The sequence below is a fragment of the Pseudophryne corroboree genome, chromosome 1 (genome assembly GCF_028390025.1).
Source record: "Pseudophryne corroboree isolate aPseCor3 chromosome 1, aPseCor3.hap2, whole genome shotgun sequence".
NCBI classification, from domain to species: domain Eukaryota; kingdom Metazoa; phylum Chordata; class Amphibia; order Anura; family Myobatrachidae; genus Pseudophryne; species Pseudophryne corroboree.
In genome coordinates this window covers 553,911,645-553,938,839 of record NC_086444.1, presented here as the reverse complement: position 1 = coordinate 553,938,839, position 27,195 = coordinate 553,911,645, and the positions used below count along the sequence as shown (strand labels likewise).

At 46.3% G+C, this 27,195-nt stretch overlaps 1 long non-coding RNA gene across 1 annotated transcript in view; it reads right to left on the bottom strand.

Annotated features, from left to right (window-relative positions):
- Positions 1 to 26,303, bottom strand: part of LOC134898848 (uncharacterized) — a 32,775-nt gene extending 6,472 nt beyond the window's left edge. Inside the window, exons 1-2 of the long non-coding RNA XR_010172542.1 lie at positions 26,013 to 26,303; positions 24,335 to 24,406 (exon numbers count right to left, since the gene is read on the bottom strand). This is a non-coding gene — a long non-coding RNA (uncharacterized LOC134898848). The remainder of the gene's footprint in view (positions 1 to 24,334; positions 24,407 to 26,012) is intronic.
- Between the last annotated feature and the right edge of the window lie 892 nt (positions 26,304 to 27,195).

Sequence of the window (27,195 nt, the reverse complement as noted above, 5' to 3'; positions counted from 1 at the left end):
TACTGAGCACTGTTCTGGATAATAGAACTGACACAGAGCAGCAATATACAGCAATGGACTACTGTACTGTACTACTATATACTGGTCAGTGGTCACCACAATATAGTAACATAGTATTTGAGGTTGAATAGAGGCAAATTGCCCATCAGGTTCAACCTTTTTTAAGTTGTGATAATTCTACATACTTGCTAAATAATGTTTTATGACTAGTTAGCTACTATAACTCATGTTACCCCCAAATTAACCACGTTGATATTTTAAGTATTATAACCTTGGATAGATTTTTCATTCAGAAATGTATCCATTCCTTTTTTAAATCCAATTACAGAGTCCGCTATTACCACCTTCCCTGGCAGGGAATTCCACATCCTGATTGCCCTAACAGTGAAGAACCCTTTCATCCGTTGCGTTCGGAACTTTCTCTCCTCCAGTCGCAGCAAGTGCCCACGTGTACTAAACTGTGTTCTTTTAATAAATAATTCCTCTGATAACTCTTTGTGATGTCCCTTTACATATTTGAAGATATTAATAATATCTCCTGGATAATAGAACTGACACGGAGCAGCAAAATACAGCAATGGACTACTGTACTGTACTACTATATACTGGTCAGTGGTCACCACAATGCAGCAATGATAATAATGAGCACAGATACTGAGCACTGTTCAGGAAAATAGAACTGACATGGAGCAGCAAAAGACAGCAATGGACTACTGTACTGTACTACTATATACTGGTCAGTGGCCACCACAATGCATCAATGATAATAATGAGCACAGATTCTGAGCACTGTTCAGGATAATAGAACTGACACGGAGTAGCAAAATACAGCAATTGACTACTGTACTGTACTGTACTACTATATACTGGTCAGTGGTCACCACAATGCAGCAATGATAATAATGAGCACATATACTGAGCACTGTTCAGGATAATAGAACTGACATGGAGCAGCAAAATACAGCAATGGACTACTGTACTATACTACTATATACTGGTCAGTGGTCACCACAATGCAGCAATGATAATAATGAGCACAGATTCTGAGAACTGTTCAGGATAATAGAACTGACACGGAGTAGCAAAATACAGCAATTGACTACTGTACTGTACTGTACTACTATATACTGGTCAGTGGTCACCACAATGCAGCAATGATAATAATGAGCACAGATACTGAGCACTGTTCAGGATAATAGAACTAACACGGGGCAGCAAAATACAGCAATGGACTACTGAACTGTACTACTACATACTGGTCAGTGGTCACCACAATGCAGCAATGATAATAATGAGCACAGATACTGAGCACTGTTCTGGATAATAGAACTGACATGGAGCAGCAAAATACAGCAATGGACTACTGTACTGTACTACTATATACTGGTCAGTGGTCTGTACTACTGTACTGTACTGTACTGCTATATATATATATACTGGTCACCACAATGCAGCACTGATACTGAGCACAGATATTGAGCTGAGATTTAGCTGATATTGGGCTATTCAGGCAGAGAACATAGCCACGTCCTCTCGCTATCTTGACAATGCACGAGTGAAAATGGCGGCGACGTGCGGCTCTTTATATGGAATCCGAATCTCGCAAGAATCCGACAGCGGGATGATGACGTTTTCCCCCGTTCGGGTTTTGCGTGTAAGGCGGGAAGAACCGAGGCTGCCTCGGACCCGTGTAAACCCTGTGAAGTTCGGGGGGGTTCGGATCTCAACGAACCGAACCCGCTCAACTCTAGTATTAGCTAATGTGATATTGCATTTTTTTCTATTCTATATTGAATGTAATATGTAAATCACTGGCCATTTACCAATTTAAATCAAACTGACCCATTCGAGTCATCAATTATGGTCATTAGTAATAGATACAAAAATACTTTTGCATAACGTTTTTTTCTTCAGTTTTGTCTGCTCATGAGGGAAGAATCCTTGCCTCTCTGGCGTGGCATGGTTAACAATGCCACTGTGGGAAGAAATTACAAGACTGGCCCACCACAGAGGTAACTCTAGCTGACACCTGCACAACACCATCTGTATCTTCCCTGCTATGGAGTATCACAAGTGCTGGTCAAAAATTGTCCAATTTCTTTTCAGAGGTGGAAGAAGGGCAAAAAGGTAAGTAATAATTATCAAAAATCAGCAACGTTCTACTACAGGTGAAGGATACTACAGGTGAAGGAAGAGCAATCAGTGTCTCCACCAATACTATTCATAAGACCACAACTCAATCTTAGCTCAGTTACTGATGCCAGTGAATTGTTCAAAGAAATGCATTCTGCTGGAAGTGTTCATCCTAGATGTGTATTTACTAAAGTGTGGGTTTTTAGGAATGGAGCTTTTGCCCATAGAAACCAATCCGATTCTAGCTATTACCTTCTAGAAGGTGTTACATAAATGATATGTAGAATCTGATTGGTTGCTATTGGCAACATCTCCACTTCTAAAAACCCGCACTTTAGTAACTATACCCCTAGTGTTCATAGCCCATTGAAGGTTTACAATGCCACTGACCAAGGTAGAGAAATTACCATTTAAATTTTTTTTTTTAATATGGAAGACAGTAAGAAAAAATTATTTTACTCAATTCCACAAAAACCTTCACTCATGTTAGGTGGGATGTGTACAGTAGTTTTGATATTAACCATTGTTGTTGTACTTAATGATGATATATAAGGTAGTGCCATGAAAAGGCATCTACACCCTTTCTGATTTCCTTTATTATTTATTCATTGTACTCTACACAGTTTTCAGGTTGAAGATTCAAAACATGTATAGAAAGTGTGTACTAGCATTTACATGGCCTGATTGTGAGCTGAATAAATCCCCGCAGTAAGTTAAAGATAGAAATAATCATTTATTGATATGTGATGATTAGTTAAGACAACATTATTTTTTAGGTCACATTATAGCAAGCAAATATCTGTCATGCAGTCTTCTTACCCAATGCTGGTCATTTATTGTCTCCATTTCTCCTGGTATCTGTCTCTTTTGTTTTTACACACTGTAAATATCCAATTCACCTTCATATTTGAAATATTTGTAGCTGAAATCTTAATCTCCAACTTGTTTTCTAAACGAATTCCCATTTTTTTAAAACCTGGTACAAGTAAGTATGAGAGATGAGCGCCTGAAATTTTTCGGGTTTTGTGTTTTGGTTTTGGGTTCGGTTCCGCGGCCGTGTTTTGGGTTCGAACGCGTTTTGGCAAAACCTCACCGAATTTTTTTTGTCGGATTCGGGTGTGTTTTGGATTCGGGTGTTTTTTTCAAAAAACACTAAAAAACAGCTTAAATCATAGAATTTGGGGGTCATTTTGATCCCAAAGTATTATTAACCTCAAAAACCATAATTTACACTCATTTTCAGTCTATTCTGAATACCTCACACCTCACAATATTATTTTTAGTCCTAAAATTTGCACCGAGGTCGCTGTGTGAGTAAGATAAGCGACCCTAGTGGCCGACACAAACACCGGGCCCATCTAGGAGTGGCACTGCAGTGTCACGCAGGATGTCCCTTCCAAAAAACCCTCCCCAAACAGCACATGACGCAAAGAAAAAAAGAGGCGCAATGAGGTAGCTGTGTGAGTAAGATTAGCGACCCTAGTGGCCGACACAAACACCGGGCCCATCTAGGAGTGGCACTGCAGTGTCACGCAGGATGGCCCTTCCAAAAAACCCTCCCCAAACAGCACATGACGCAAAGAAAAAAAGAGGCGCAATGAGGTAGCTGTGTGAGTAAGATTAGCGACCCTAGTGGCCGACACAAACACCGGGCCCATCTAGGAGTGGCACTGCAGTGTCACGCAGGATGTCCCTTCCAAAAAACCCTCCCCAAACAGCACATGACGCAAAGAAAAAAAGAGGCGCAATGAGGTAGCTGACTGTGTGAGTAAGATTAGCGACCCTAGTGGCCGACACAAACACCGGGCCCATCTAGGAGTGGCACTGCAGTGTCACGCAGGATGTCCCTTCCAAAAAACCCTCCCCAATCAGCACATGATGCAAAGAAAAAGAAAAGAAAAAAGAGGTGCAAGATGGAATTGTCCTTGGGCCCTCCCACCCACCCTTATGTTGTATAAACAAAACAGGACATGCACACTTTAACCAACCCATCATTTCAGTGACAGGGTCTGCCACACGACTGTGACTGATATGACGGGTTGGTTTGGACCCCCCCCAAAAAAGAAGCAATTAATCTCTCCTTGCACAAACTGGCTCTACAGAGGCAAGATGTCCACCTCATCTTCACCCTCCGATATATCACCGTGTACATCCCCCTCCTCACAGATTATCAATTCGTCCCCACTGGAATCCACCATCTCAGCTCCCTGTGTACTTTGTGGAGGCAATTGCTGCTGGTCAATGTCTCCGCGGAGGAATTGATTATAATTCATTTTAATGAACATCATCTTCTCCACATTTTCTGGATGTAACCTCGTACGCCGATTGCTGACAAGGTGAGCGGCGGCACTAAACACTCTTTCGGAGTACACACTTGTGGGAGGGCAACTTAGGTAGAATAAAGCCAGTTTGTGCAAGGGCCTCCAAATTGCCTCTTTTTCCTGCCAGTATAAGTACGGACTGTGTGACGTGCCTACTTGGATGCGGTCACTCATATAATCCTCCACCATTCTATCAATGTTGAGAGAATCATATGCAGTGACAGTAGACGACATGTCCGTAATCGTTGTCAGGTCCTTCAGTCCGGACCAGATGTCAGCATCAGCAGTCGCTCCAGACTGCCCTGCATCACCGCCAGCGGGTGGGCTCGGAATTCTGAGCCTTTTCCTCGCACCCCCAGTTGCGGGAGAATGTGAAGGAGGAGATGTTGACAGGTCGCGTTCCGCTTGACTTGACAATTTTGTCACCAGCAGGTCTTTCAACCCCAGCAGACTTGTGTCTGCCGGAAAGAGAGATCCAAGGTAGGCTTTAAATCTAGGATCGAGCACGGTGGCCAAAATGTAGTGCTCTGATTTCAACAGATTGACCACCCGTGAATCCTTGTTAAGCGAATTAAGGGCTGCATCCACAAGTCCCACATGCCTAGCGGAATCGCTCCCTTTTAGCTCCTTCTTCAATGCCTCCAGCTTCTTCTGCAAAAGCCTGATGAGGGGAATGACCTGACTCAGGCTGGCAGTGTCTGAACTGACTTCACGTGTGGCAAGTTCAAAGGGCATCAGAACCTTGCACAACGTTGAAATCATTCTCCACTGCACTTGAGACAGGTGCATTCCACCTCCTATATCGTGCTCAATTGTATAGGCTTGAATGGCCTTTTGCTGCTCCTCCAACCTCTGAAGCATATAGAGGGTTGAATTCCACCTCGTTACCACTTCTTGCTTCAGATGATGGCAGGGCAGGTTCAGTAGTTTTTGGTGGTGCTCCAGTCTTCTGTACGTGGTGCCTGTACGCCGAAAGTGTCCCGCAATTTTTCTGGCCACCGACAGCATCTCTTGCACGCCCCTGTCGTTTTTTAAAAAATTCTGCACCACCAAATTCAAGGTATGTGCAAAACATGGGACGTGCTGGAATTTGCCCATATTTAATGCACACACAATATTGCTGGCGTTGTCCGATGCCACAAATCCACAGGAGAGTCCAATTGGGGTAAGCCATTCCGCGATGATCTTCCTCAGTTGCCGTAAGAGGTTTTCAGCTGTGTGCGTATTCTGGAAACCGGTGATACAAAGCGTAGCCTGCCTAGGAAAGAGTTGGCGTTTGCGAGATGCTGCTACTGGTGCCGCCGCTGCTGTTCTTGCGGCGGGAGTCCATACATCTACCCAGTGGGCTGTCACAGTCATATAGTCCTGACCCTGCCCTGCTCCACTTGTCCACATGTCCGTGGTTAAGTGGACATTGGGTACAACTGCATTTTTTAGGACACTGGTGAGTCTTTTTCTGACGTCCGTGTACATTCTCGGTATCGCCTGCCTAGAGAAGTGGAACCTAGATGGTATTTGGTAACGGGGGCACACTGCCTCAATAAATTGTCTAGTTCCCTGTGAACTAACGGCGGATACCGGACGCACGTCTAACACCAACATAGTTGTCAAGGCCTCAGTTATCCGCTTTGCAGTAGGATGACTGCTGTGATATTTCATCTTCCTCGCAAAGGACTGTTGAACAGTCAATTGCTTACTGGAAGTAGTACAAGTGGGCTTACGACTTCCCCTCTGGGATGACCATCGACTCCCAGCGGCAACAACAGCAGCGCCAGCAGCAGTAGGCGTTACACGCAAGGATGCATCGGAGGAATCCCAGGCAGGAGAGGACTCGTCAGAATTGCCAGTGACATGGCCTGCAGGACTATTGGCATTCCTGGGGAAGGAGGAAATTGACACTGAGGGAGTTGGTGGGGTGGTTTGCGTGAGCTTGGTTACAAGAGGAAGGGATTTACTGGTCAGTGGACTGCTTCCGCTGTCACCCAAAGTTTTTGAACTTGTCACTGACTTATTATGAATGCGCTGCAGGTGACGTATAAGGGAGGATGTTCCGAGGTGGTTAACGTCCTTACCCCTACTTATTACAGCTTGACAAAGGGAACACACGGCTTGACACCTGTTGTCCGCATTTCTGGTGAAATACCTCCACACCGAAGAGCTGATTTTTTTGGTATTTTCACCTGGCATGTCAACGGCCATATTCCTCCCACGGACAACAGGTGTCTCCCCGGGTGCCTGACTTAAACAAACCACCTCACCATCAGAATCCTCCTGGTCAATTTCCTCCCCAGCGCCAGCAACACCCATATCCTCCTCATCCTGGTGTACTTCAACACTGACATCTTCAATCTGACTATCAGGAACTGGACTGTGGGTGCTCCTTCCAGCACTTGCAGGGGGCGTGCAAATGGTGGAAGGCGCATGCTCTTCACGTCCAGTGTTGGGAAGGTCAGGCATCGCAACCGACACAATTGGACTCTCCTTGTGGATTTGGGATTTCGAAGAATGCACAGTTCTTTGCTGTGCTGCTTTTGCCAGCTTGAGTCTTTTCATTTTTCTAGCGAGAGGCTGAGTGCTTCCATCCTCATGTGAAGCTGAACCACTAGCCATGAACATAGGCCAGGGCCTCAGCCGTTCCTTGCCACTCCGTGTGGTAAATGGCATATTGGCAAGTTTACGCTTCTCCTCCGACAATTTTATTTTAGGTTTTGGAGTCCTTTTTTTCTGATATTTGGTGTTTTGGATTTGACATGCTCTGTACTATGACATTGGGCATCGGCCTTGGCAGACGACGTTGCTGGCATTTCATCGTCTCGGCCATGACTAGTGGCAGCAGCTTCAGCACGAGGTGGAAGTGGATCTTGATCTTTCCCTAATTTTGGAACCTCAACATTTTTGTTCTCCATATTTTAATAGGCACAACTAAAAGGCACCTCAGGTAAACAATGGAGATGGATACTAGTATACAATTATGGACTGCCTGCCGACTGCAGACACAGAGGTAGCCACAGCCGTGAACTACCGTACTGTACTGTGTCTGCAGCTAATATAGACTGGTTGATAAAGAGAAGATGTCTATGTAACTATGTATGTATAAAGAAGACTGAAAAAAATCCACGGTTAGGTGGTATACAATTATGGACGGACTGCCTGCCGAGTGCAGACACAGAGGTAGCCACAGCCGTGAACTACCGTACTGTACTGTGTCTGCAGCTAATATAGACTGGTTGATAAAGAGAAGATGTCTATGTAACTATGTATGTATAAAGAAGAATGAAAAAAAACCACGGTTAGGTGGTATACAATTATGGACGGACTGCCTGCCGAGTGCAGACACAGAGGTAGCCACAGCCATGAACTACCGTACTGTACTGTGTCTGCAGCTAATATAGACTGGTTGATAAAGAGAAGATGTCTATGTAACTATGTATGTATAAAGAAGAATGAAAAAAATCCACGGTTAGGTGGTATTACAATTATGGACGGACTGCCTGCCGAGTGCAGAGACACAGAGGTAGCCACAGCCGTGAACTACCGTACTGTGTCTGCTGCGACTGGATGATAAATGATATAAAAAATATATATATATCACTACTGCAGCCGGACAGGTATATATTATATATTATATAATGACGGACCTGCTGGACACTGTCTGTCAGCAGAATGAGTTTTATTTTTATAGAATAAAAAAAAAAAAAACACACAAGTGAAGTCACACGACGAGTGTTTAACTTTTTCAGGCAATCACAATATAAGTATACTACTAACTATACTGGTGGTCAGTGTGGTCAGGTCACTGGTCAGTCACACTGGCAGTGGCACTCCTGCAGCAAAAGTGTGCACTGTTTAATTTTAATATAATATGTACTCCTGGCTCCTGCTATAACCTATAACTGGCACTGCAGTAGTGCTCCCCAGTCTCCCCCACAATTATAAGCTGTGTGAGCTGAGCAGTCAGACAGATATATATAATATTATATATAGATAATAGATGATGCAGCACACTGGCCTGAGCCTGAGCAGTGCACACAGATATGGTATGTGACTGACTGAGTCACTGTGTGTATCGCTTTTTTCAGGCAGAGAACGGATATATTAAATAAACTGCACTGTGTGTCTGGTGGTCACTCACTATATAATATATTATGTACTCCTGGCTCCTGCTATAACCTATAACTGGCACTGCAGTAGTGCTCCCCAGTCTCCCCCACAATTATAAGCTGTGTGAGCTGAGCAGTCAGACAGATATATATAATATTATATATAGATAATAGATGATGCAGCACACTGGCCTGAGCCTGAGCAGTGCACACAGATATGGTATGTGACTGACTGAGTCACTGTGTGTATCGCTTTTTTCAGGCAGAGAACGGATATATTAAATAAACTGCACTGTGTGTCTGGTGGTCACTCACTATATAATATATTATGTACTCCTGGCTCCTGCTATAACCTATAACTGGCACTGCAGTAGTGCTCCCCAGTCTCCCCCACAATTATAAGCTGTGTGAGCTGAGCAGTCAGACAGATATATATATAATATTATATATAGATAATAGATGATGCAGCACACTGGCCTGAGCCTGAGCAGTGCACACAGATATGGTATGTGACTGACTGAGTCACTGTGTGTATCGCTTTTTTCAGGCAGAGAACGGATATATTAAATAAACTGCACTGTGTGTCTGGTGGTCACTCACTATATAATATATTATGTACTCCTGGCTCCTGCTATAACCTATAACTGGCACTGCAGTAGTGCTCCCCAGTCTCCCCCACAATTATAAGCTGTGTGAGCTGAGCAGTCAGACAGATATATATAATATTATATATAGATAATAGATGATGCAGCACACTGGCCTGAGCCTGAGCAGTGCACACAGATATGGTATGTGACTGACTGAGTCACTGTGTGTATCGCTTTTTTCAGGCAGAGAACGGATATATTAAATAAACTGCACTGTGTGTCTGGTGGTCACTCACTATATAATATATTATGTACTCCTGGCTCCTGCTATAACCTATAACTGGCACTGCAGTAGTGCTCCCCAGTCTCCCCCACAATTATAAGCTGTGTGAGCTGAGCAGTCAGACAGATATATATAATATTATATATAGATAATAGATGATGCAGCACACTGGCCTGAGCCTGAGCAGTGCACACAGATATGGTATGTGACTGAGTCACTGTGTGCTGTGTATCGCTTTTTTCAGGCAGAGAACGGATTATAAAGTAAACTGCACTGTCCTCACTAGTAAACTCTCTCCACTCAGTCTCTACACTTCTACAGTAACAGTACTCCGCCTAGTCAGCTCCAGTAAATCTCTCTCAGTCTCTTATAATCTAAATGGAGAGGACGCCAGCCACGTCCTCTCCCTATCAATCTCAATGCACGTGTGAAAATGGCGGCGACGCGCGGCTCCTTATATAGAATCCGAGTCTCGCGATAGAATCCGAGCCTCGCGAGAATCCGACAGCGTCATGATGACGTTCGGGCGCGCTCGGGTTAACCGAGCAAGGTGGGAAGATCCGAGTCGCTCGGACCCGTGAAAAAAAACATGAAGTTCTGGCGGGTTCGGATTCAGAGAAACCGAACCCGCTCATCTCTAAAATATAATACTGAAGCATCAACTCAATTTATATTCCAATGCAGAGGGTACAGCTGGAAAAGTGTAATTGAGAAATGATGCAAATAGGGCTGGTGCTAGGGCAGGGGTGTCAAACTCAAATTCATCGGGGGCCGCATCAGCAGTTTGGTCCCCATCAAAGGGCCGGTTGTATCTGTAGGTCTATGTGAGGAGATAGGGATAGAGAGGGGGGAGAGACGGAGAGAGAAAGGGGGGAGACAGACAGAGAGCGAGAAAGGAGGAGAGACGGAGAGTGGGGGGAGACAGAGAGGAAGGAGATGCATAGAGGGGGATACATGAAGAGAGAGGGGGGGCAGAGGAGCGAGAGAGAGGAGGAGCAGCACTTTCCACTTGTACAACAATAGTATTGCATTTTCCTGCCTGGCATCAGTAGTGCTTACAATCAGGGGCTGTCACTGTGCATGGAGATGGCTGCCAGTGACTCTATGCATCCCTCCCATGAACTTTTGGCGCTGGTGACAATCAGGACCGGGGTGTAACAGCCAGGTGTCCGTGTGAACAGCAATAGAGAGAGGGACTTGGAATAGTTAAACAAGTCGGGCACATGCAGCATTTGAGTCTATGGTGGAGGAGCTGAAAGCAGAGCATCTCCTTCTCCCCCTCCGGCCGGGAGTCGGGACCCGAGTCACTGACTGTGCAGTGACTGTCTTAATGCACAGGGCTCCGGGGCACTGGTGGTGGGCAGACAGGCGCAGCGTTGGTGGCGGCATTAAATGAGTCAGTGAGACTCATTGTAATGCCGGAAGCTCGGGGACCTGAACCAGCCCCCACCGCGGGAACAGTCAGCCCCCCTGTCACCGCTGATTGTAACAGCTCAGAGCTAAAGCAGCATCACCACCCGGAGCTGGCCGCGGGATCACGGAGTACCCAGCCCCGATCCCCGGCTGCGGAACACTGGCAGCTCTCAGACCCCAACACCCTCCTCCAGCCGCAGGTTATCCACTGTCCGAAGCACAACTCACCAAATCGAGGAGAGCTGCGCCATCAAGTCCGCACTGGCAAGGCTCCACCTCCTATTTTTAAAGTTTGCAGCCGGGCCACAGAGCCATCAATCAATCTGGCAGGCTAGGGATTGGCTGCAGCGAAGCGCGTCCCACGGACCCACCCATGTTTGAAATGTGAGTCCGCGGGCCATCAGACGAGGTCTGGCGGGCCGGATTTGGCCCGCGGGCCTTGTGTTTGACACCCCTGTGCTAGGGTGTTCGGCGCCCCCCAGCAAACTATAAATTTGTGCCCTCCCATACTTTACAAAGGGACAGTGCACGCCTTTGGTGCACTCCAAAAAAGGATGTGGTCTTTCACGGAAGGGACATGGCCATACAATAGTACCCCCATGTCAAATTACGCCACAGTAGCACAATCTTATTCACATAACACCGCACGTAGTAGTGCTTCTTATACACAAAATCCCCCCTGTAGTAGTGCCGCTTACACAAAATCCTCCCTGTAGTAGTGCCGCTTACACAAAATCCCCCTGCAGTAGTGCCGATTACACAAAATCACCCCTGAAGTAGTGCCACTTACACAAAGTCCCCTTAGTAGTGCCACTTACACAAAGTCCCCCCTGTAGTAGTGCCGCTTACACAAAATGCCCCCTGTAGTAGTGCTGCTTACACAAAGTGCCCTCTTAGTGCTGCTTACACAAAAATCCACCTGTGGTAGTGCCGCTTACCAGCGCCGTAACTAGACATTTTAGCGCTGTGTGCAAGAAACTGCATCGGCCCCCCCCCCCCTGATAATTAAAATTGGGCGCGTGAAAAATATAGGGGCGTATCTTCATGGGGAAGGGACATGGCCATAAAATAATACCAGTTCATATTACGCCGCACAGTCGTCTCCATTATTCATATTACGCTGCACAGTAGTCTCCGTTATTCATATTACACCGCACAGTAGTCTCCATTTTTTCATATTACGCTGCACAGTAGTCTACATAAATTATATTACGCCGCTCAGTAGTCTTCATTATTCACATTACGCCGCACAGTAGTCTCCATAAATCATATTACGCTGCACAGTAGTCTCTTATTTATATTACGCTGCACAGTAGTCTCCATTATTCATATTACGCTGCACAATAGAGCCGATTACACACATTACGGCAGACAGAGTCCCATGTCACACATTACGGCAAACAGAGTCCCATGTCACACATTATGGCAGACAGAGTCCCATGTCACACATTACGACAGACTCTGTCCCATGTCACAAATTACGGCAGACAGATCCCCATGTCACACATTACGGCAGACAGCGCCCCATGTTACACATTACGGCAGACAGCACCCCATGTTACACATTACGGCAGACAGAGTCCCATGTCACACATTACGGCAGACTCCGTCCCATGTCACACATTATGGCAGACAGCCCCCCATGTCACACATTACGGCAGACAGAGCCACATGTCACACATTACGGCAGACAGAGCCACATGTCACACATTACGGCAGGCAGCGTCCCATGTCACACATGACGGCAGACAGAGTCCCATGTCACACATTACAGCAGGCAGAGCCACATGTCACACATTACGGCAGACAGCGTCCCATGTCACACATTATGGCAGACAGTGTCCCATGTCACACATTACGGCAGACAGCGCCCCATGTCACACATTATGGCAGACAGCGTCCCATGTCACACATTACGGCAGACAGCACCCCATGTCACACATTACGGCAGGCAGAGCCACATGTCACACATTACGGCAGACAAAGTTATCATAAGCAGCTACATGTGTACCTAAACTGTATTATCTGTGGCACATAGTTTCTGTGTGATCACAGAAAGTGTGTGTGTGTGTGTGTGTGTGTGGGGGGGGTGATCAAAGGGAGTGGGATCGTTATGGGGACGAGGAAAGTGCTGCTGATCTGTGTGTGTTTGGTGGGAGTGTGATACTGATGGTGCTGCTGCTTGGGGGGGGGGGAGGGGGGTTGATCGCGGGGGTTACCTGCACAGCTGAAGCCTGTTTGGTGAGGTCCGTCTTCCTTTGTCCTGACGATTGCCGGGTCCCGCACTCACGCTCCTCCTATCCCTGCCGTACATCGGTCAGTCATTGGCGCGCCCACCCCCACCACCATTGGCCGGAGATCTGTCTGGGAGGCGGAAGTATTTCTGAGCTGCATGATGGGAGCCGGGCGCCACGCAAGTGACATGCGGGCACCCGGCAATTAAAGGTAGTGGAGTCCTAGCAGTGTGAGCCGGTATGAGTGTTTATGGGTAGGAGGAGGCGGACTTGGTGACGGGCAGGAGGGCGGGCTTGATGCATAATGAATAACATTTAAAAATGCGTCTCTGCCGCTGCCTACAGCAGACAGCGCATGATGCGCCCTCAGCTGAAGTACGCTGTGTGCAAGGCACACTTCGCACATATGTAGTTACGGCCCTGCCGCTTACACACATTTTGCCCACCCAGTCACACATACACAAACAGATACACACACACACACAGATACACACACACACACACACACACACACACACACACACACACACACACACGCATATATACACACATACACTTTCTCAAGCACACTCACTCACTCTCTTTACATCTTCTTACCAAAAAGAAGTCTGGCTGGCTGGAGCTGTCCATCCTCCAGGCTGTTCCTCCTCATGATCAGCATGGTCCTTTGTAGCTATGCCCCTCCATTACATGTAACCCCGCCCCGTTTTCAGGTCTTCCTGCAGAGTGAACTTGAACACTCCGCGCTGCCTGTCACACAGTCAGGGAGGGGGAGAGGACGCTTAAAGCTGCTGGTGCCACTGTCTGTCACAGTGTGAAAGGCACAGCAGCCAGCAGCAGCAGGGGGACAGGCGGCGCAGCAGCAGCGGTGATGCAGGGCAGGGAGAGCGCCTCTCCATCCTGGCGCCTACCTGCTCTGCATCCCTTTGCTGAGCGGGTATCGCCGGGCCTGGATGCAAAAATCAGTTGAGTAAACATCAGGAACAATAGATGTTATGAAGAGCACAGTCTCCTCTGCAGTCTAGGTGCCTGATTCAGAGATATATGCGATTGCACAGCCGCTGCAATATTGTGGCTGTGTAATAAGCCGCAGCGCTTAGGCAGCACTGCGACCGTCCATGAAGAATCAGATTTGCATATGTGCAGTATAGATCCTGTGCATTCACAGATCATCTAGTTTGCATACATTTCTGTATTAGTCCCTATCCTAATTAAAGATTCAATTTAACTAACTTTATTAAATATAACTTCTATAAACTTATCAGTATGTGATTAGGGATTGACAACTTTATTACTAAACAAAATACTTACAGTATATTCACCACTAATAAGTTATTTCTTAAATGTCCAAGAATTTTGTCAGGAAACTTTCAATTATGTAAAATTACTTGAGATATTTTAGAGCAGACAAATACGTATAAATGACTGGGACGCTGATAGAACAATATTACTGCTGTTGATAGATGAAACCGTTTTAATCAGACGGAAGTTAATCTGAAGTGGAATTAATGCTCAGTTCCTTTAGGAGGAATTCCTGTGTCATCAGATAAAGTTTTCATTATCCTGTAAAGTAATTTTGCTGGAAGAAAGTAAAGATGAATCATTCTGTTGGGCGATGCGAGGCTTAGACAATGATCTGTACAGGTATTTATTTAAAACAATGAAAAATTTAAACAATAATGCTATGTAGTGATTTTTTTAGTATTTACATTATATATTAGAAAACAGAAAGATTAACTGCTTATTAGCACGGAAGACAAATATGTTACAGATCCAGACACTCTTATTACTGTAACACATAACATAGACATGCAGTCTGTGTCAAAGTAATTGGGGTAAATTTAAATTTAAATGTTTCTGAAATTTTCATAGGGCATACCTCACCCTATCAGATTTCGAGATGGGTCTCTCATCAATCCACTCCTGTCCAATGTGTGGTTTTCCCATGATGGATTTATTTCACTGCTTTTGGGACTGCCTGTCAGCCATAAGGTTCTGGATCAGCATCTGGAAATTCACTAGTTATTTTTTTTGTTCACTCTTTCCTTTTAATAGAGGAATGGGCCATTTTTGGAATAATCTCTTATGCTGGGTACGCACTAGATGACTCGCAAACGAAGCAATGTCGTCAATGACGAGACTTGCCGAAGCCGGCAGTGACGAGTGGAAGGGGGAGAGCAGGGGCCATGATGCCTAGGTATGTTGCCCAATACCTACAGCAGGTCCGACAAAGGATGTCGCTGACGATGCGCAGGAGCACGCATCATCAGCGACATAGTGCATACACACTTGCAGATCCAGCCAATATCAGCCAGATTGTACGATATATCGTCTAGTGTATACACACCTTTAGGAAACCAAGATTTTTATGGGTGATCACAAGCTTCTCTTCCTAGAGATGTGCACTGACCCCTTTGTTTTGGTTTTAGTTTTGGATCTGTTTCGCCTTCATGTTTTGCATCTGTGTTTGGTTTTGCCCAAACTAATGTTTGCATATTTTGGTTTTGGATCTGTATATTTTTTTCCAAAAATTCATAAAATCAGCTAAAGACACTGTTAGGCGCCGGGGTCCGCTTGTCTGCGCGGCCCGGCGCCTAGCAACTAGAGACGCCGTGCGCGTACAGCCGCCGGCTCCCTAGCAATGCTAGACGCCGGGCGCGCTGAGCCGCACGGACCCTAGCAACGGGGACGCCACAGGCGGACCGCGTTCCCCGTTGCTAGGCTTTAGGAAATTAAGATATTCACCTGCTCTCTGGCCGTGCAGCAAGGCAGCTGCACGGCATTTATTCTAATCAGCCTTTAGCAGCTGAATGGAGGACTCCTTGTTTAATACACTCCCAGGGCTTCTCACAGACGCCGGTAATAGCTTCCTGCATGCTGCCTTTGTTTGCTGAGAGTCTGTTTCCAGTCCTGCTGTATCCGGTCATTCCAGTCCTCAGAAGTCCGGTATTCGGGAGTTGTCATCTCATCCCAAGAGGTCGTTTGGTTCCCTGGAGTCCTGACTGATCACCGTTTTATATCCAGTGGTGTTCGTGAGTTGCGGCTCTGCCGTGTGTTGCGGCTCAGCCGCTTTACCTTTTATATTTTGTGTTTGGAGCATTTGCGGAGGGTTCCGCTTCCACAAGTCCTCTCTGGTACTCGGCGGTGCCGGGTAGGAGAATTGGACAAGTGGATATTTTGGTTGTCCTTTTCCCTGGCGGTTTCTCTGCACATATTATAGTTTTGAGTTTGCTTAGCCCCTGGCCTGGTTGTTTAGTTAGAGGGCCTCTTGTTATCACCCTGTCTCGGGTTTCCCTTTGTCTCTCATTAAGACCGGGGGGCATCGAAGTTGGGCAGACATAATCCGCCCTTCAAACGCGGCTGCCAAGGGCTCAAGAAACCATAGTCTCGCAGGGGATTTCTGACAACACGGGTGAGACAACAGAGTTAGGGCGCCAGGGGCTATTTTCCTGTCCTGCTCCCTTCCCCAGCATTCCGTTCCAGTGCTCCGGTCCTTGCCATAAGATCTCCTCTGACCAGAGTGCTGGAATCATAACATTATTACCGGCCATACCAAAACTTAAAATTAAACGGGGTTTAATTTTTTCTCATTCAGTTTTGTGAGAGTTTATCGGCCTCATGAATCCAACAGGTTTAGGGCCAAATCCTGGTCAGCTCTTAGTCAGCCAGATTCAAGAACTTACTCAGATGGTTCAGGATCTTTCTCTTCGGGTGAAGTCGCAGGATGATCTTTTGCGAGCTTCCCCAAGGGTAGTCCCTGAACCAAAGATGCATTTGCCTGACCGTTTTTCTGGTGATAGAAAAGAGTTTTTTAATTTTAAAGACTCCTGTAAGCTTTATTTTCGTTTAAGACCGACTTCCTCGGGTACTGAATCTCAGCGGGTCGGGATTATTATTTCTTTGCTCCTGGGGGATCCTCAGACCTGGGCATTTGGTTTAAGAGCAGAGGATCCGGCATTGTTGTCAGTTGACGCTTTTTTTGAGTCTTTAGGGCTCTTGTATGATGACCCTGATAGAGAGGCGTCCGCTGAAAGTCAGTTGTGCGCTCTCAGACAGGGTAGAAATCCTGCGGAGGTTTATTGTACGGAGTTTCGCCGTTGGTCAAACGACTGTGGCTGGAATGACCCAGCCCTGCGCAGTCAGTTTCGCCTCGGCTTATCAGAGTCTATAAAAGACAGTCTCCTTCAGTACCCCGCTCCTGAGACTCTCGATAAACTCATGGAGCTTTCTATTAAGATTGATCGTCGTCTCAGAGAGCGGAGGGCTGAAAAAGGAGCACCTGTAAGGTCAAGTCCGTGTGTATATTCCATTCCTGAAGACGTAGAGGAGCCCATGCAGATGGGTCTCTCCCGGCTGTCTCCTGAAGAAAGAGCCAGAAGGCAAAATTCTGGTCTTTGTCTGTACTGTGGGGGTAAGGGACATTTTGCTCGTAATTGTCCGAACAAGTCGGGAAACGCTTTGACCAGGTGAATTGTGAGGGGGTTCACCTAGGTCTGCAGCTTATCTCCTCGAATAACTCCCTTTTAGTCCCAGTTAAAGTTTCCTTTGGCAGCCTCAGTTCTTCGGTGTCGGCTTTTGTTGACAGTGGAGCTGCAGGAAACTTTATGGATTTAACTTGGGCTAAGGCCTTAGGCATTCCTCAGTTACCTTTGGGTAGGTGTGTCACCATGCATGGCTTAGATGGGAGTCCGCTGTCTAATGGGATTATTTCTCTCCATACACCCCCTGTACTACTTACAGTAGGAGCTCTACATTCCGAGAAAATCGAGTTCTTTCTTACACATTGCCCAGCAGTTCCAGTTGTTCTGGGTCACCCTTGGCTGGCCTTTCATAATCCCACCATTGATTGGCGGTCGGGGGAGATTTCACAATGGGGTACTTTTTTTGATAAGAAATGTATCACGTTTCCAGTCAGAGTAGCAGCTATCATTCTAGAACTCATTCCGGTGGAATACCAGGAGTTTGCTGATGTTTTCTCCAAAGGCTATGCGGACATTCTGCCTCCCCATCGGCCTTATGATTGTGCTATTGAGTTAATTCCTGGTGCCGCATTGCCAAAGGGAAGATTATATGCATTATCCGGGCCAGAAACTGCGGCTATGAATGATTATGTAAAGGAGAGCCTTGAGAATGGATTTATTAGACCATCAAAATCTCCTTTAAGTGCAGGCTTCTTCTTTGTGGAGAAAAAGGATGGCTCGCTTAGACCTTGCATTGATTTTAGAGCCCTGAATAAGATCTCAGTTAAAAACACCTATCCTTTGCCGTTGATTTCTGTACTCTTTGATCAGTTACGTTCTGCTGTGATTTTTTCTAAAATTGACCTTAGAGGAGCGTACAACCTCATCTGAATTAAATCTGGAGATGAGTGGAAAACGGCCTTCAGTACTCAGTCGGGTCACTACGAATACCTGGTGATGCCGTTCGGCCTGTCCAATGCTCCAGCAGTTTTTCAAGACCTCATTAACGATGTGCTCCGTGACTTCCTAGGGAAATTCGTGGTCGTTTACTTAGACGACATCCTGATTTTTTCTGAATCAATGGAACAACATGTTACCCAGGTGCGTCTGGTTCTTCAAAAGTTACGCGAGAATCATTTATATGCCAAGCTGGAGAAGTGTGAGTTTCATGTCACGGAAGTATCTTTTTTAGGGTACATAATTTCCCCTCAGGGATTTTCCATGGAACCAAAGAAACTCCAGGCCATCCTTAGTTGGGCGCAACCCACCAATTTAAAAGCAATTCAGCGCTTTTTAGGGTTTGCGAATTATTATAGGAGGTTCATTCATTCTTTTTCTGACCTGGTTGCTCCCATTGTAGCTCTGACAAAGAAAGGAGCGGATCCTACCAACTGGTCGCGTGAAGCTGAGTTGTCCTTCCGGGCCTTGAAACAAGCCTTTGTCTCGGCTCCAGTCCTCAGACATCCTAATCCGGAATTGCCCTTTGTGGTGGAGGTTGATGCCTCGGAGGTTGGAGTGGGGGCTATCCTTTCTCAAAAGGATCCGGAGTCTCTGGAGTTACATCCTTGTGCCTTTATGTCCAGGAAATTCTCATCCGCTGAATCCAACTATGACGTTGGTAATCGGGAGTTACTGGCGGTAAAGTGGGCTTTCGAGGAGTGGAGGCATTGGCTGGAGGGAGCAAAACATACTATTTCGGTATTGACTGACCATAAGAACCTGCAATACATTGAATCGGCTAAGCGGCTTAATGCCCGGCAGGCACGTTGGGCATTATTTTTTACGCGTTTCAAATTTATAATCACTTTCAGGCCTGGTTCCAAGAATACTAAGGCTGATGCCCTGTCACGTAGCTTTCTTCCGGTTCACAATAACAATCCTGTCACCCCCATACTTCCATCTTCGGTCATCTGGGCGGGCCTCACACAAGATTTATTTACCCAGTTAAAACAGCTTCAACATCAAGCTCCTAGAATTACTCCTGCTGGTCGTCTTTACGTCCCTGAGTTTTTGAGAGCTACTGTTTTAACGGAATTCCATGATAACAAAGTTTCAGGGCATCCAGGAGTCTCTAAGACATTGGAGTTAGTCTCTCGCTCAGTATGGTGGCCTGGTCTTTCTAAAGACGTCAAGGAATTTGTTTATTCATGTCAGGTTTGTGCACAGCATAAGGTTCCCCGTTCCTTGCCCATCGGGCAACTTATGCCCTTAAATGTTCCTCTCAGGCCGTGGTCTCATATTTCCATGGATTTTGTGGTTGACCTTCCCCTTTCAGCCGGATTCCGAGTCATATGGGTGGTAGTGGACCGTTTTAGTAAAATGGCTCATTTTATTGCTCTTCCCCGATTGCCTTCTGCCCAAGGGTTGGCAGTTTTGTTTCTCCGCCATGTATTCAGGCTTCATGGGTTGCCTACTGATATTGTTTCTGATCGGGGTCCACAATTCATCGCACAATTCTGGAAATGTATTTGTGCCTCATTGAAGATGAAATTGTCGTTAACATCCGGTTACCACCCACAATCCAACGGGCAAACCGAACGAGTTAACCAATCATTGAAACAATATTTGCGCTTGTATTCAGCCAAACTCCAGAATGATTGATCCGAGTTTCTTCCGTTGGCTGAATTTGCTTACAATAATTCTTGTCATTCCTCCACTAAAGAGTCTCCATTCTTTTCAGTTTTTGGTTTTCACCCCAGAGCTAATTCTTTTTTTCATCTTTCCTCAGTCTCCTCGCTAACCTTAACCTCCCATCTCAGAGCCATTTGGAAAAAGGTGCACCTTGCTCTCAGAAAAGCGGCCTTTCGAGAGAAGAAATTTTCTGACAGGCTCCGACGTCCTTGCACTTTTAAGGTGGGAGATAGGGTGTGGTTGTCGACTCGCAACATCAGGCTTCGACAATCTTCGGCTAGACTGGGACCCAAATTTATTGGGCCATTTCTTATTATTAAAAGAGTCAACCCAGTTGCCTTTCGGTTACGTTTACCAAGATCTCTCAGGATTGGAAATACGTTTCATTGTTCCCTGTTGAAACAATACGTTTCTTCCAGTAGATTTCCTCGGAAGATCTCTCAGGGTAGATCTCCAGTGGATGTACAGGGACAACAGGAGTTCTTGGTAGAGAAGGTTCTCGATTCCAAATTGTCCCGGGGTCGGCTGTATTTTCTAGTTCACTGGAAAGGCTATGGTCCGGAGGAAAGGTCTTGGGTCCTGGATAAGGATCTTCATGCCCCGAAGCTCAAGAGGGCATTTTTTCGGGAATTTCCTCAGAACCCTGGCTTTAGGGGTTCCTTGACCCCTCCTCAAGGGGGGGGGGGGTACTGTTAGGCGCCGGGGTCCGCTTGTCTGCGCGGCCCGGCGCCTAGCAACTAGAGACGCCGTGCGCGTACAGCCGCCGGCTCCCTAGCAACGCTAGACGCCGGGCGTGCTGAGCCGCACGGACCCTAGCAACGGGGACGCCACTGGCGGACCGCGTTCCCCATTGCTAGGCTTTAGGAAATTAAGATATTCACCTGCTCTCTGGCCGTGCAACAAGGCAGCTGCACGGCATTTATTCTAATCAGCCTTTAGCAGCTGATTGGAGGACTCCTTGTTTAATACACTCCCAGGGCTTCTCACAGACACCGGTAATAGCTTCCTGCATGCTGCCTTTGTTTGCTGAGAGTCTGTTTCCAGTCCTGCTGTATCCGGTCATTCCAGTCCGGTATTCGGGAGTTGTCATCTCATCCCAAGAGGTTGTTTGGTTCCCTGGAGTCCTGACTGATCACCGTTTTATGTCCAGTGGTGTTCGTGAGTTGCGGCTCTGCCGTGTGTTGCGGCTCAGCCGCTCTACCTTTTATATTTTGTGTTTGGAGCATTTGCGGAGGGTTCCGCTTCCACAAGTCCTCTCTGGTACTCGGCGGTGCCGGGTAGGAGAATTGGACAAGTGGATATTTTGGTTTTCCTTTTCCCTGGCGGTTTCTCCGCACATATTATAGTTTTGAGTTTGCTTAGCCCCTGGCCTGGTTGTTTAGTTAGAGGGCCTCTTGTTATCACCCTGTCGCGGGTTTCCCTTTGTCTCTCATTAAGACCGGGGGGCATCGAAGTTGGGCAGACATAATCCGCCCTTCAAACGCGGCTGCCAAGGGCTCAAGAAACCATAGTCTCGCAGGGGATTTCTGACAACACGGGTGAGACAACAGAGTTAGGGCGCCAGGGGCTATATTCCTGTCCTGCTCCCTTCCCCAGCATTCCGTTCCAGTGCTCCGGTCCTTGCCATAAGATCTCCTCTGACCAGAGTGCTGGAATCATAACAGACACATAATTTGGGCCTGTTTTTGTTCCCACTGTATTAATAACCTCAAAAACATTAATTTCCAGTCATTTCCATTCAAGTTTGACCACCTCACAGCTCACAATATTATTTTCATTCAGTTTAGGCCAAAGGTTTGCAAGCTAAGAGACAGCAGTGGGCAGCACAAACATGTGGCACTTAAACTTCCAACATGGCACATCTAGGAAAAATAATGGCACTGCAGTGGCAGCCAGGATGGCAGTTTAATAAACTATGAAAATGTTTGTCGTCTACACAAGAAGACAGTCATCAATGCTCCAAACTGCACATAAAGAAAAGAAGTGCAAGATGGAATTGTCCTTGGGTCCGTCCCCCCCCCACCCTTATGTTGTATATATTAAACAAGACATGCAGAGTATAACAAACCAATCACTTTCACAGCTGCGCTGAAAACTCTTTCTGAGTACACACAGGAAGGTGGGCAACTTAAGTAAAGCAAAGTCAAGGGTCTCTAAATTACCTTTTTTTTTCCCTGCCAGTAGTGAAAGGAACTGTCTGACATGCCTATTTGGATGCTATCAATAAAATAATCATTAACCATAAATATTACACTGCGGTATGGCCTGCAACATAACAGTAATTGTATGAATATTACACTGGGGTATGACCTGCAGTGTCACAGAACTTCTATGAATATTACACTGTGGTATGGCCTGCAGCATCACAGTACTTGTTATGTATACACTGGGCTATGGCCTGCAGCGTCACAGTATGTGTATGAATTTTAAGCTGTGGTACGACTTGCAACACCCCAATACTTGTATAAATACTAAACCGCAGTATGACCTGCAGCATCGCAATACTTGGTTGAATATTACGCTGTGGTCTGATCTGCAGTGTCACAATAAGTGTATGAATATTACAGTGAGGTCTGACCTGCAGTGTCACAAGACATGTATAAATAAATATTAAGCTGCCAGTGCAACCAGTGCATTGCACTGGGGCCCGCCTCTGTCCAGGGGCCCAAAGCATGTAATGAGTCAAACTGACTTATTACATGACGCTGTGTGCTGCGGGCAATCGCTGCCTGCAGCACATAGCCACCCGGAGAGAGAGGAGAGGAGCGCAGCGGTACGGGGGGAAGGAGGAGGGAGCCGCAGCAGTGCTGTTATTGGTTGAGGCGCTGCTGCTGCTGTCCCTCTGCTTCACTATAGGCTGTCTTCCGCCGCTGTGAAGCGCATCCCAGCATTTACAGCGGCAGAACAGCCTATAGTGAAGCAGAGGGACAGCAGCAGCAGCGCCTCCACCAATAACACAGCGCTGTTGCGGCTCCCTCCTCCTCCTTCTCTCCTGCCCGGGAATCGTGATCTGCCAGAAGCTGCACTGAGGAGACTGAGCCAGCGGAGAGGGTAAGTATAATTCATTATTTCTTCTTTCTTTCTTTCTTTCTTTCTTTCTTTCTTTCTTTCTTGCCATAATGTGTAAAAAAGGGGGAATCTGCCTGACATAATGTGTAAAAAAGGGGGAATCTGCCTGCCGTGATGTGTAAAAAGGGGACGCTGTCTGCCGTGATGTGTAAAAAGGGTACGCTGTCTGCCGTTATGTGTAAAAAGCGGACACTGTCTGCCATTATGTGTAACAAGGGCACACTATCTGCCGTTATGTGTAAAAAGGGGACGCTGTCTGCCGTTATGTGTAAAAAGTGCACGCTGTCTGCCGCTATGTGTAAAAAGGGCACGCTGTCTGCCATTATGTGTAAAAAGGAGGACGCTGTCTGCCGTAATGTGTAAAAAGGGGACGCTGTCTGCCCTAATGTGTAAAAAGGGGAATCTGTCGTAGTGGTGCTACTGTGCGGCGTCAATTGAATAATGGAGACTACTGTGCACCGTTTTATGAATTGGTATTATTTTGTGGCCACACCCCTTCCCCAAGAGGCCATGCCCCTATGTATTTTTGCGCGCGCCTACGGTGCGCACTGGCCCTGTTTTGCATGCAGGGGTGGGGCTTCGATGCCGTTTCTTGCACACAGTGCTAAAATGTCTAGTTACAGCACTGTTGCTAGGTATCCATTTCTCTGTCCCTGAGCAGGTCCCCCTCACCAGATCCTCTCCAGGGGTGGGGGGTGGGGTGGACTTGGATGGGATGGGGGGGGCCCAAAGCATTTTGTCGCACCTGGGCCCACCGCTCGCTAGTTCCGCCACTGCTGCAGCATCACAATACATGTATGAAAATTACACTGCGGTATAATCTGTAGCGTCACAGTACTTGTATGTGTTACGATTCTTGGACTTACATTAAAAGAGTCATGGTTCAGAGATAGGGAGTCCAGGATTCAAGACGATGTGGAGGAGAAGGGTGGTATTTAGTGTAACCCTTTCCTACCCACTATTTCCCTGCAGTGAGGGGGTTACTATCAGTGACTACTAAGGCGTGCCTCCACTCAAGCACTTATGTAGTTTAGGCTTGCTTGGGAAAGCCAATGAAGAGCATGTATTAATACCCTTCCCCTAGGTTGCACTTTGACCTGTACCTTCACAACGGTCTGTTCTTCCTTGTGTTTCAGATTCACTCCAACGGTCATCAACTGGATTCTCGATTAACCCTATTGGTAAGTATTTATGGCAAATAAAACACAACCACTTCTCTCACTTATAACTTTGCAATTATATTGTAATAAATCTTTATCTCAGATTATCTCTTTATATCATAGAATATCCTATATACTCTATACTATACATTTCCAACTGCATGCATTACAAAAAAAAATACTCTTTGAAATAACACCTATAGGTGTTTGAGTGACCCGGGTAGTCTTAGGGTGATAGTGCACTATAGGGCCCATAAACCTATAAAAACATCAGCATTTAGTACAGACTATGTAACATCATTACTAAACCATAACCTTCAATTCTCCCTTTAGCTAGTGACAGGCCTCTTGGCTCAGTCTGGAAAATTATTGCAACAGTTACTATCCTATATAATGTTACAAATGTTTCTCTGTGGTCTGCTGAGTAGAAGGTACTTCTTAACTTATATGTATCAAACACTAACAATCGGCTTTTTCCCTTCACAGTAGATGTGTATTTTACATGGTACTCCTTGGGATGTTAGTATATCTGATCCCTGGCGGCTGTACCTCCTTAACCAACTGTATTCCTGTGTATTTTGTAACACAGGGGTCCTCTATGTTCCTGCAGAGTTTAAGTGTTTAAGCTGTCCCTTAGGCGATATCCGGGTTAGAAGCAATATATGAAATATAATCACAGTCTTGGGGTACTTGAAGTAGTTTGGCTCATAACAGTAGATTCTTTTATATGCTGACTACCAGTCTATTCACCTTGTACTTATGGAACAGGTGAATTGTTCAGCAACTATTTATAAAATGCAGACTAATTTGGACTATCTCTTTACTATTGACTCTGCTTTTATTTGCTGTCTTTAAAAAATGCTGCGCTTAATGTCTTGGTCTCCGCTCTTACTGTTTCCTAAGCAGAACGACACCCTTTGTATACCTAGCAGGTCCTATCCTTCAAAAATTAATCCTCAGGGCTGCTTAATGTTCCGATTCGCCTGCACCAGTGCTAATTTGATGCTGTGAAACACTGGTAACTGACACTGCTAGAAATATTTATGCAGCGCTACTATAGTCCTTGGGCACAGTTCCACAGGTACATATACATAGCCCTCTAGCACTTTCCAGCTTTCTTAATTTCTTATGATGGAGCAGGAACCGATACTGTACAATCCACACTGGACTAATGATGCAATAAAATTTGATTCCTCTGTACTATAGACAGCTCCTCTATATCTGTTGTCTAGCGCTAGTATAATCAGTCCCAGTCCTGTCATAGACTAGAGCGATAGTACTGCTGGTATACAGTGTACAATGAATATCTGCTTAAATACACTTACACCTCCGCCCATTGATGCTGCAGTAAGGGGCTCTCCCTACTCCTCCTCTCCCATTTGCATAGGCCGCTTCACTGCTTATAGGTGCCTCACTCTGTGGCTCGGCCTGGGGTTAGGGTGTGTGTGGCTGTTGCTAGGCTGCTACTGGCGTCTATGTTGTTATAGCGCTGGCCACCTCCGCTTCCCCTCCCGCTGCTTCTGCCGCTCAGAGGACTCTAAGATGGCTCTCCGCCGGGTCACACCAACTTCCCCTGCCTGCCTGGAAGACTTTGCGGGGGCAGCGTGCAGCGGCACCATACCTCAGTGTGATCTCCTCTCCTCCCAATGCCTGGAAGGATAGCTGGCAGGTACCGTGCAGACTCCGGGCTCTCGACCACATCTTCTCTGGGCTGCGTCACACTCTCACCGCGCTCCCCCTTGTAAAGATCTGCTGGTTCTCCCTAGCGGCTGTCACTTGTCTCCTCTCACTGCTCCCGGGGCTGGCTGTGTTCAGCAGTTCCCAGCTGCATCCAGTCTCCTGAGTCACCAGCACCAACTGACTTTTGTGCACCTGCTCTCCTCCTCATGCGGTCTCTGCCATTTGACCGTTATAGCAGCGTGAGGGTCAGTTTCTGGAGCAATCTCTCCAGCTGTCCCATAAGTAGTATCAGCCCTGTACACCATGTAATTGTTACCAGCCACATACATAGTTAAATATATATATAATGGAAAATACAGGAATTCATTTATATACACCATTACATAGTATAATTCAATGGGTCATAGTAACTTGTCATACCTCTAAATAAACTCCCATGGTCTTCCTATGTTAGGGCGCTACATCAGTATACCAGTTGTTGGGATCCCGGCACACAGTATACCGGCACCGTAATCCCGACACCTTTTCTCCCTCTTCTCCTCCCACAATCCCCCTGGAGGGAGAATAGATAGCGTGGCTGCTGTCTCCTCTAGCAACCTTCTTAAGTGTCTCTTCTGAAGCGGTAGCCATTTTGGGTGGGACTTTTTCAACAGTATTCTATGTGAACAGCCAGACCACATAGAATACTGTCTGAAAGAAACAATGGCCATGGCCCTAAAAACAGCACTGCTATTGCATGCAGTAATTTACTGTATTGTAAAAACTGGTTTATTAGCCTGATAGTAACATAGGGCTATCAAATTATAGCCCATTTTTACCGTGCGGTAAATGATCTGTTTTCGTTCGATAACACATGAGTTCCAGGATAAGTTTCCAGACCGGCTGAAAAATGGGTCTCCTGGGGCTGCCTATCAGGAAATCTGCTTGGCGTGCCTGAGGGAGCTAATAGGATACCAACCTGAGTGAGAATATTGACATTTATTACTTTATAGACTACCCATATGAGATCCTCATTTACTCATAGTTGCACCTACCTCCATTAGGGCTACTTCTATAAATTTCCTGGGCCAAGGCACCCAGTTTGGAAACCACTGCCCTAGACTCCAGCTTCTACCTGTTCAGTG